Source organism: Dromiciops gliroides, chromosome 2 (genome assembly GCF_019393635.1).
Source record: "Dromiciops gliroides isolate mDroGli1 chromosome 2, mDroGli1.pri, whole genome shotgun sequence".
In the NCBI taxonomy this organism is placed as follows: domain Eukaryota; kingdom Metazoa; phylum Chordata; class Mammalia; order Microbiotheria; family Microbiotheriidae; genus Dromiciops; species Dromiciops gliroides.
The window spans coordinates 412767519-412779327 of NC_057862.1; the positions used below are offsets into that span (position 1 = coordinate 412767519).

The window sequence follows — 11809 nt, forward strand, 5'->3', positions numbered from 1 at the left end:
GCACCCAGTGTACATTGGACCTTGCTGACACCCTGTAGGAAGGAACTCACTGAGACCACAAGCCACCTAACAGTCAGCCTGAATGCCAGGGAAGGTGCCACATTGCACCTACAGGCTCCCAACTGTCTGCCCAGCACGGGCACCAGGGTTCCTGCTCAGCTATCTCTCTAGCCTCTGGTTCAGTCTAAGACCTCAAGCAGAGCTTTGCTCCTTCTGCCATTTTGCCTCCATCCCCCACAATCCTCAGAGTACACACCTAGGTTTCTCAGCCATTCTGCAAGCATAGGCCCTCCAGTTTCTAGCCATTTCTTTGTTCCAAGGGGCTTGCCTTCCACCAGGGTCAAGGGAAATCCACATGGTTGTCTGCCCCCATGTGTGGTCCCCTTTGTCCCAGCCCTGTGGCAAAGAAAATTCAACCTCCCAACAGTGAGCCAAAATGGAACCCTGTCTGACAGGGTAAACACCATCATGCACCTGTAGTCCCCCGCCTCACAGCCCAGGTTTGGGGGCAAGCTTTTTGAGCACTTTCTCAGATCTCTACAAGTGCATCTATCAATTCATGCAGAGCCTTTCTTTCTCTCCTCTTTGGCCTCCAAACCCAATCCTCAGCTTCCTGATACCGGTTTCTCAGCCATTCAGCACCTGCAGGGCCCCGAGTCTGTACCCACCTCTTTGTTGAAGGGGCTTGTGTTCCACCAGGGTCAAGGGGGAATCCACATGGTTGTCTGCCGCCATGAGTGATCCTCTTTGAGCCAGCCCTGTAGCAAAGAAAATTCACTCTCCAACAGTTACCCCAAATGGAACCCTGTCTGACAGGGTAAACACCACCCTACACCTGTAGGTCCCCATCTCACAGCACAGGGGTGTGGGCATGTTTTCCAGTCCTTTTTGATAGCCTTGCTACTCATGCTAAAGAATCATCCAGAGGCTTTTCTTCTCTCTCCTTTGGCCTCTGAACCACAACCCTCAGTTTGTGGCAAAGGTTTCTCAGCCATTCAGCATCTGTAGGGCACCCGCTTTGTACCCACTTTTTTGTGCCAAGGGGCTTGCCTTCCACCAGGGTCAAGGGCTAATCCACATGGCTGTCTGCCCCCCTGTGTGATCCTCTTTGACCCAGCCCTGTGGCAATTAAAATTCACTCTCCCCACAGTTAGCCAAAATGGAACCCTGACTGATAGGGTAAACACCATCATGCACCTGTAGACCCCACCTCGTGGCCCAGAGGTGGAGACATCTTTTCTTCCCTACATTGTCCTATCTTTAATGTTCACTCAATCTCAGCCCTCAATCATCAGTTTTGCCTTCCTGATTTCTTTCTCTATAATCAGTTCTCTCCCCTGCCATGAATCAACACTCATAGACACAGACGCAGACCCAGACCCAGACCCAGACCCAGACCCAGGCGCGCGCACACACACACACACACACACACACACACACACACACACCTGTGGAGCACTTGATCCACAATGAGTGACACAGAAACAAAGTCCACTGCACACAACCATGGTGTATTAGACATTCCAATCTGACCCAAGCCCCTAGATCCTTTACCAGTACTTGGGCAGGGACTGCTCTCATTCCAACTGGCATGGAAGTGGAATGGGTACGGGGCCCTCCCCAAAGGATGCTGGCCCTTGCCTTGACCTTCTAGCACAGAAAACCCACTGAGTCCAGAACCAGCTCCCAGCTGAGCCTGTCTGCCCGGGGAGGCAGCCCATTTCACCTCTAGCTGCCACCCCTAAGCACATTCACCCACTTGCTATCCTGCTCTCTGGAGACCAAGCAGGGTTGTGATACCTAGTCAGAGGGCAGGGTTTCTCCCACCATTTCTCACTGGCAAGTCTTCCATCTGGGCATGGACAAGGGTTGTCTGCCATTCTCCACCCCAAGGCTGTCCCAGGTTGTTTCCCAGTCTTTGCTTGGGAGGACAGGCCATCCAGCTACATCAAGGGAGAATGGGCTTGGGGCTCCACTCCATCTAAGTTCCAACTGCAATTGGCCCTTCAGTCAAGAGCCAACCATGGATCCCTGTCTGCCAGGGGAGGCACCACATTTCACCCACAGGGTCCCAGCTCTGAGCACAGAGTTGGGGCCCCATATGGCAACCTGCTCTCTGAGGCCAAGGTGGGTCTTGATAGCTAGTAAGAGGGCAGGTCTTCTCTCTCCATTGGTCAGTGCCTGGGATTTCAGCATTGGATGGTTCTAGGTTGGTCAGCCATTGAACAGCTTCAGTTCCCCTGGTTCTGTCCCTATCCTGGGCCCTCAGGGCATCCATTCCATCCAGGATAAGGGTGAAAGGAACATGGGGCAGCACCCAGTGTACATTGGACCTTGCTGACACCCAGTAGGAAGGAACTCACTGAGACCACAAGCCACCTAACAGTCAGCCTGAATGCCAGGGAAGGTGCCACATTGCACCTACAGGCTCCCAACTGTCTGCCCAGCACGGGCACCAGGGTTCCTGCTCAGCTATCTCTCTAGCCTCTGGTCCAGTCTAAGACCTCAAGCAGAGCTTTGCTCCTTCTGCCATTTTGCCTCCATCCCCCACAATCCTCAGAGTACACACCTAGGTTTCTTAGCCATTCTGCAAGCATAGGCCCTCCAGTTTCTAGCCACTTCTTTGTTCCAAGGGGCTTGCCTTCCACCAGGGTCAAGGGAAATCCACATGGTTGTCTGCCCCCATGTGTGGTCCCCTTTGTCCCAGCCCTGTGGCAAAGAAAATTCAACCTCCCAACAGTTAGCCAAAATGGAACCCTGTCTGACAGGGTAAACACCATCATGCACCTGTAGTCCCCCGCCTCACAGCCCAGGGATGGGGGCAAGCTTTTGGAGCACTTTCTCAGATCTCTACAAGTGCATCTATCAATTCATGCAGAGCCTTTCTTTCTCTCCTCTTTGGCCTCCAAACCCAATCCTCAGCTTCTTGATACCGGTTTCTCAGCCATTCAGCACCTGCAGGGCCCCAAGTCTGTACCCACCTCTTTGTTGAAGGGGCTTGTGTTCCACCAGGGTCAAGGGGGAATCCACATGGTTGTCTGCCGCCATGAGTGATCCTCTTTGAGCCAGCCCTGTAGCAAAGAAAATTCACTCTCCAACAGTTACCCCAAATGGAACCCTGTCTGACAGGGTAAACACCACCCTACACCTGTAGGTCCCCATCTCACAGCACAGGGGTGTGGGCATGTTTTCCAGTCCTTTTTGATAGCCTTGCTACTCATGCTAAAGAATCATCCAGAGGCTTTTCTTCTCTCTCCTTTGGCCTCTGAACCACAACCCTCAGTTTGTGGCAAAGGTTTCTCAGCCATTCAGCATCTGTAGGGCACCCGCTTTGTACCCACTTTTTTGTGCCAAGGGGCTTGCCTTCCACCAGGGTCAAGGGCTAATCCACATGGCTGTCTGCCCCCCTGTGTGATCCTCTTTGACCCAGCCCTGTGGCAATTAAAATTCACTCTCCCCACAGTTAGCCAAAATGGAACCCTGACTGATAGGGTAAACACCATCATGCACCTGTAGACCCCACCTCGTGGCCCAGAGGTGGAGACATCTTTTCTTCCCTACATTGTCCTATCTTTAATGTTCACTCAATCTCAGCCCTCAATCATCAGTTTTGCCTTCCTGATTTCTTTCTCTATAATCAGTTCTCTCCCCTGCCATGAATCAACACTCATAGACACAGACGCAGACCCAGACCCAGACCCAGACCCAGGCGCGCGCACACACACACACACACACACACACACACACCCCTGTGGAGCACTTGATCCACAATGAGTGACACAGAAACAAAGTCCACTGCACACAACCATGGTGTATTAGACATTCCAATCTGACCCAAGCCCCTAGATCCTTTACCAGTACTTGGGCAGGGACTGCTCTCATTCCAACTGGCATGGAAGTGGAATGGGTACGGGGCCCTCCCCAAAGGATGCTGGCCCTTGCCTTGACCTTCTAGCACAGAAAACCCACTGAGTCCAGAACCAGCTCCCAGCTGAGCCTGTCTGCCCGGGGAGGCAGCCCATTTCACCTCTAGCTGCCACCCCTAAGCACATTTACCCACTTGCTATCCTGCTCTCTGGAGACCAAGCAGGGTTGTGATACCTAGTCAGAGGGCAGGGTTTCTCCCACCATTTCTCACGGGCAAGTCTTCCATCTGGGCATGGACAAGGGTTGTCTGCCATTCTCCACCCCAAGGCTGTCCCAGGTTGTTTCCCAGTCTTTGCTTGGGAGGACAGGCCATCCAGCTACATCAAGGGAGAATGGGCTTGGGGCTCCACTCCATCTAAGTTCCAACTGGCATTGGCCCTTCAGTCAAGAGCCAACCATGGATCCCTGTCTGCCAGGGGAGGCACCACATTTCACCCACAGGGTCCCAGCTCTGAGCACAGAGTTGGGGCCCCATATGGCAACCTGCTCTCTGAGGCCAAGGTGGGTCTTGATAGCTAGTAAGAGGGCAGGTCTTCTCTCTCCATTGGTCAGTGCCTGGGATTTCAGCATTGGATGGTTCTAGGTTGGTCAGCCATTGAACAGCTTCAGTTCCCCTGGTTCTGTCCCTATCCTGGGCCCTCAGGGCATCCATTCCATCCAGGATAAGGGTGAAAGGAACATGGGGCAGCACCCAGTGTACATTGGACCTTGCTGACACCCTGTAGGAAGGAACTCACTGAGACCACAAGCCACCTAACAGTCAGCCTGAATGCCAGGGAAGGTGCCACATTGCACCTACAGGCTCTCAACTCTCTGCCCAGCACGGGCACCAGGGTTCCTGTTCAGCTATCTCTCTACCCTCTGGTCCAGTCTGAGGCCTCAAGCAGAGTCTTCCTCCTTCTGCCTTTTTGCCTCCATCTCCCATAATCCTCAGAATACACACCTAGGTTTCTCCACCATTCTGCAGGCATAGGGCCTCCAGTTTCTAGGCACTTCTTTGTTCCAAGGGGCTTGCCTTCCACCAGGGTCAAGGGAAATCCACATGGTTGTCTGCCCCCATGTGTGGTCCCCTTTGACCCAGCCCTGTGGCAAAGAAAATTCAACCTCCCAACAGTTAGCCAAAATGGAACCCTGTCTGACAGGGTAAACACCATCATGCACCTGTAGTCCCCCGCCTCACAGCCCAGGGATGGGGGCAAGCTTTTGGAGCACTTTCTCAGATCTCTACAAGTCCATCTATCAATTCATACAGAGCCTTTCTTTCCCTCCTCTTTGGCCTCCAAACCCAATCCTCAGCTTCCTGATACTGGTTTCTCAGCCATTCAGCACCTGCAGGGCCCCAAGTCTGTACCCACCTCTTTGTTGAAGGGGCTTGTGTTCCACCAGGGTCAAGGGGGAATCCACATGGTTGTCTGCCGCCATGAGTGATCCTCTTTGAGCCAGCCCTGTAGCAAAGAAAATTCACTCTCCAACAGTTACCCCAAATGGAACCCTGTCTGACAGGGTAAACACCACCCTACACCTGTAGGTCCCCATCTCACAGCACAGGGGTGTGGGCATGTTTTCCAGTCCTTTTTGATAGCCTTGCTACTCATGCTAAAGAATCATCCAGAGGCTTTTCTTCTCTCTCCTTTGGCCTCTGAACCACAACCCTCAGTTTGTGGCAAAGGTTTCTCAGCCATTCAGCATCTGTAGGGCACCCACTTTGTACCCACTTTTTTGTGCCAAGGGGCTTGCCTTCCACCAGGGTCAAGGGCTAATCCACATGGCTGTCTGCCCCCCTGTGTGATCCTCTTTGACCCAGCCCTGTGGCAATTAAAATTCACTGTCCCCACAGTTAGCCAAAATGGAACCCTGACTGATAGGGTAAACACCATCATGCACCTGTAGACCCTACCTCGCAGCCCAGGGGTGGGGACATCTTTTCTTCCCTACATTTTCCTATCTTTAATGCTCACTTAATCTCAGGTTTACATCATCAGTTTTGCCTTCCTGATTTCTTTCTCTATAATCAGTTCTCTCCCCTGCCACGAAGAAACATTCATAGATACAGAGACAGAGACAGACAGACAGACAGACAGACAGACAGACACACACACACACACACACACACACACAAACAAACAAGGGGAGCAACTGATCCATACTGAGTAACACAGAAACAAAGTCCACAGCACAGACTCTGGTTTATTAGACATTCCAATCTGAGAGAAGCCCCTAGGCCCTTCAACAGTCCTTGGAGACAGAGTGCTTCCATTTGGCTCACATGGAAGTGGAATAGGTATGGGGCATTCTTCAACCTCTGTTGGCCCTTGCCTTGGCCTTCTAAGCTCAGAAAACCCACTGAGTCCAGAACCAGCTCCCAGCTGAGCCTGTCTGCCCGGGGAGGCAGCCCATTTCACCTCTAGCTGCCACCCCTAAACACAGTTACCAACTTGCTACCCTGCTCTCTGGAGACCAAGCAGGGTTGTGATACCTAGTCAGAGGGCAGGGTTCTTCCACCATTTCTCACTGGCAAGTCTTTTAACAGATATGGACAAGGGTTGTCTGCCATTCTCCACCCCAAGGCTGTCCCAGGTTGTTTCCCAGTCTTTGCTGGGGAGGACAGGCCATCTAGCTACTTCAAGGGAGAATGGGCATGGGGCTTCACTCCATCTAAGTTCCAACTGGCATTGGCCCTCCAGCCAAGAGCCGACCATGGATCCCTGTCTGTCAGGGGAGGCACCACATTTCACACGCAGGGTCCTAGCTCTGAGCACATAGTTGGGGCCCCACATGGCCACCTGCTCTCGGAGGCCAAGGTGGGTCTTGATAGCTAGTCAGAGGGCAGGTCTTCTCTCTCCATTGGTCAGTGCCTGGGATTTCAGCAATCGATGGTTCTAGGTTGGCCAGCCATTGAACAGCTTCAGTTCCCCTGGTTCTGTCCCCATCCTGGGCCCTCAGGGCATCCATTCCATCCAGGATAAGGGCAAAAGGAACATGGGGCAGCACCCAGTAGGAAGGAACTCACTGAGACCACAAGCCACCTAACAGTCACACTGAATGCCAGGGAAGGTGCCACATTGCACCTACAGGCTCCCAACTGTCTGCCCAGCAGGGGCAACAGGGTTCCTGCTCAGCTATCTCTCTAGCCTCTGGTTCAGTCTAAGGCCTCAAGCAGAGCCTTGCTCCTTCTGCCTTTTTGCCTCCATCCCCCACAATCCTCAGAGTATACACCTAGGTTTCTCAGCCATTCTGCAAGCATAGGCCCTCCAGTTTCTAGCCACTTCTTTGTTCCAAGGGGCTTGCCTTCCACCAGGGTCAAGGGAAATCCACATGGTTGTCTGCCCCCATGTGTGGTCCCCTTTGTCCCAGCCCTGTGGCAAAGAAAATTCAACCTCCCAACAGTTAGCCAAAATGGAACCCTGTCTGACAGGGTAAACACCATCATGCACCTGTAGTCCCCCGCCTCACAGCCCAGGGATGGGGGCAAGCTTTTTGAGCACTTTCTCAGATCTCTACAAGTCCATCTATCAATTCATGCAGAGCCTTTTTTCTCTCCTTTGTGGCCTCCAAACCCATTTCTCAGCTTCCTGAAAACAGTTTCTCAGCCATTCAGCACCTGCAGGGCCCAGAGTCTGTACCCACTTCTTTCTTTAAGGGGCTTGTTTTCCACCAGGGTCAAGGGGGAATCCACATGGTTGTCTGCCGCCATGAGTGATCCTCTTTGAGCCAGCCCTGTAGCAAAGAAAATTCACTCTCCAACAGTTACCCAAAATGGAACCCTGTCTGACAGGGTAAACACCACCCTACACCTGTAGGTCCCCATCTCACAGCACAGGGGTGTGGGCATGTTTTCCAGTCCTTTTTGATAGCCTTGCTACTTATGCTAAAGAGTCCTCCAGAGGCTTTCCTTCTCTCTCCTTTGGCATCTGAACCACAACCCTCAGTTTGTGACAAAGGTTTCTCAGCCATTCAGCATCTGCAGGGCTCCCAGTATATACCCACTTTTTTGTTCCAATGGCTTGCCTTCCACCAGGATCAAGAGGTAATCCACATGGGTGTGTGCACCCCTCTGTGATCCTCTCTGACCCTACCTTGTGGCAAAGAAAATTCACTCTCCCCACAGTTAGCAAAAATGGAACCCTGTCTGATAGGTAAACACTATTACGCACCTGTAGACTCCACCTCGCAGCCCAGGGGTGGGGACATCTTTTCTTCCCTACATTTTCCTGTCTTTAATGCTCACTCAATCTCAGGCCTAAATCATGAGTTTTGCCTTCCTGATTTCTTTCTCTATAATCAGTGCTCTCCCCTGAAATGAATCAACACTCATAGACACAAAACCAGACCCAGACCCAAACCCAGACACAGGCACAGGCACAGGCACACTCACACACAGGTACACACACACACACACACGCCCTGTGGAGCTCTTGATCCACACTGAGTGACACAGAAACAAAGTCCACAGCACAAACCCTGGTTTATTAGACATTCTAATTGACACAAGCCTCATGGGTCCTTTACCAGTACTTGGGCAGGGACTGCTCTCATTCCAACTGGCATGGACTGGAATGGGTATGGGGCACTCCCTATAGGATGCTGGCCCTTGCCTTGGCCTTCTAGCTCAGAAAACCCACTGAGTCCAGAACCAGCTCCCAGCTGAGCCTGTCTGCCCAGGGAGGCAGCCCATTTCACCTCCAGCTGCCACCCCTAAGCACAGTTACCCACTTGCTACCCTGCTCTCTGCAGACCAAGCAGGGTTGTGATACCTAGTCAGAGGGCAGGGTTTCTCCCACCATTTCTCACTGGCAAGTCTTTTAACAGATATGGACAAGGGTTGTCTGCCATTCTCCACCCCAAGGCTGTCCCAGGTTGTTTCCCAGTCTTTGCTGGGGAGGACAGGCCATGCTGCTACATCAAGGGAGAATGGGCATGGGGCTCCACTCCATCTAAGTTCCAACTGGCATTGGCCCTCCAGTCAAGAGCTGACCATGGATCTCTGTCTGTCAGGGGAGGCACCAACTTTCACCCACAGGGTCCCAGCTCTAAGCACAGAGTTGGGGCCCCACATGGCAACCTGCTCTCTGAGGCCAAGGTGGGTCTTGATAGCTAGTCAGAGGGCAGGTCTCCTCTCTCCATTGGTCAGTGCCCAGGATTTCAGCAATGGGTGGTTCTAGGTTGGTCAGCCATTGAACAGCTTCAGTTCCCCTGGTTCTGTCCCCATTCTGGGCCCCTCAGGGCATCCATTCCATCTAGGATAAACATGAAAAGGAACACTGGGCTGCACCCAGTGTACATTGGACCTTGCTGACACCCTGTAGGAAGGAACTCACTGAGACCACAAGCCACCTAACACTCAGCCTGAATGCCAGGGAAGGTGCCATATTGCACCTACAGGCTCCCAACTGTCTGCCCAGCACGGGCACCAGGGTTCCTGCTCAGCTATCTCTCTAGCCTCTGGTCCAGTCTGAGGCCTCAAGCAGAGCCTTGCTCCTTCTGCCTTTTTGCCTCCATCCCCCATAATTCTCAGAGTACACACCTAGGTTTCTCAGCCATTCTGCAAGCATAGGCCCTCCAGTTTCTAGCCACTTCTTTGTTCCAAGGGGCTTGCCTTCCACCAGGGTCAAGGGAAATCCACATGGTTGTCTGCCCCCATGTGTGGTCCCCTTTGTCCCAGCCCTGTGGCAAAGAAAATTCAACCTCCCAACAGTTAGCCAAAATGGAACCTTGTCTGACAGGGTAAACACCATCATGCACCTGTAGTCCCCCGCCTCACAGCCCAGGGATGGGGGCAAGCTTTTTGAGCACTTTCTCAGGTCCCTACAAGTACATCTATTGATTAATGCAGAGCCTTTCTTTCTCTCCTCTTTGGCCTCCAAACCCAATCCTCAGCTTCCTGAAAACGGTTTCTCAGCCATTCAGCACCTGCAGGGCCCCCAGTTTGTACCCACTTCTTTGTTGAAGGGGCTTGTGTTCCACCAGGGTCAAAGGGGAATCCACATGGTTGTCTGCCGCCATGAGTGATCCTCTTTGAGCTAGCCCTGTAGCAAAGAAAATTCAATCTCCAACAGTTACCCCAAATGGAACCCTGTCTGACAGGGTAAACACCACCCTACACCTGTAGGTCCCCACCTCACATGCCAGGGGTGTGGGCATGTTTTCCAGTCCTTTTTGATAGCCTTGCTACTCATGCTAAAGAATCATCCAGAGGCTTTCCTTCTCTCTCCTTTGGCCTCTGAACCATAACCCTCAGTTTGTGACAAAGGTTTCTCAGCCATTCAGCATGTGCAGGGCTCCCAGTATATACCTACTTCTTTGTTCCAAGTGTTTGCCTTCCACCAGGGTCAAGGGGGAATCCACATGGGTGTCTGCCCCACTGTGGGATCCTCTTTTTCCCAGCCCTCTGGCAAAGAAAATTCACTCTCCCCACAGTGAGCCAAAATGGAACCCTGTCTGACAGGGCAAACACCATCATGCACCTGTAGACCCCACCTCACAGCCCAGGGGTGGGGACATCTTTTCTTCCCTACATTTTCCTATCTCTAATGCTCACTCAATCTCAGGTCTACATCATCAGTTTTGCCTTCCTCATTTCTTTCTCTATAATCAGTTCTCTCCCCTGCCATGAAGAAACACTAACAGATACAGATAGACAGACATACACACACAGAAACAAACATGGGGAGCAACTGATCCATACTGAGTAACACAGAAACAAAGTCCACAGCACAGACTCTGGTTTATTAGACATTCCAATCTGAGAGAAGCCCCTAGGTCCTTTAACAGTCCTTGGGCACAGAGTGCTTCCATTTGGCTCACATGGAAGTAGAATGCATATAGAGCATTCCTCAACCTCTGTTGGCCTTTGCCTTGACCTTCTAGCACAGAAAACCCACTGAGTCCAGAACCAGCTCCCAGCTGAGCCTGTCTGCCCGGGGAGGCAGCCCATTTCACCTCTAGCTGCCACCCCTAAGCACAGTTACCAACTTGCTACCCTGCTCTCTGGAGACCAAGCAGGGTTGTGATACCTAGTCAGAGGGCAGGGTTTCTCCCACCATTTCTCACTGGCAAGTCTTCCATCTGGGCATGGACAAGGGTTGTCTGCCATTCTCCACCCCAAGGCTGTCCCAGGTTGTTTCTCAGTCTTTGCTGGGGAGGACAGGCCATCCAGCTACTTCAAGGGAGAATGGGCATGGGGCTCCACTTCATCTAAGTTCCAACTGGCATTGGCCCTCCAGCCAAGAGCCGACCATGGATCCCTGTCTGTCAGGGGAGGCACCACCTTTCACCCACAGGGTCCCAGCTCTGAGCACAGAGTTGGGGCCCCACATGGCAACCTGCTCTCTGAGGCCTAGGTGGGTCTTGATAGACAGTCAGAGGGCAGGTCTTCTCTCTCCATTGGTCCGTGCCCGAGATTTCCACAATGGGTGGTTCTAGGTTGGTCAGCCATTGAACAGCTTCAGTTCCCCTGGTTCTGTCCCCATTCTGGGCCCCTCAGGGCATCCATTCCATCTAGGATAAACACGAAAAGGAACATTGGGCTGCACCCAGTGTACATTGGACCTTGCTGACACCCTGTAGGAAGGAACCCACTGAGACCACAAGCCACCTAACAGTCACACTGAATGCCAGGGAAGGTGCCACATTGCACCTACAGGCTCCCAACTGTCTGCCCAGCAGGGGCAACAGGGTTCCTGCTCAGCTATCTCTCTAGCCTCTGGTTCAGTCTAAGGCCTCAAGCAGAGCCTTGCTCCTTCTGCCTTTTTGCCTCCATCCCCCACAATCCTCAGAGTATACACCTAGGTTTCTCAGCCATTCTGCAAGCATAGGCCCTCCAGTTTCTAGCCACTTCTTTGTTCCAAGGGGCTTGCCTTCCACCAGGGTCAAGGGAAATCCA

The 11809-nt window shown here is 52.5% G+C and overlaps 1 long non-coding RNA gene across 1 annotated transcript in view; it reads left to right on the forward strand.

Annotated features, from left to right (window-relative positions):
* The first annotated feature begins 2018 nt into the window (after positions 1-2018).
* LOC122744181 overlaps positions 2019-11809 on the forward strand; it is a 28494-nt gene continuing 18703 nt past the window's right edge. Inside the window, exon 1 of the long non-coding RNA XR_006355058.1 lies at positions 2019-5455. This is a non-coding gene — a long non-coding RNA (uncharacterized LOC122744181). The remainder of the gene's footprint in view (positions 5456-11809) is intronic.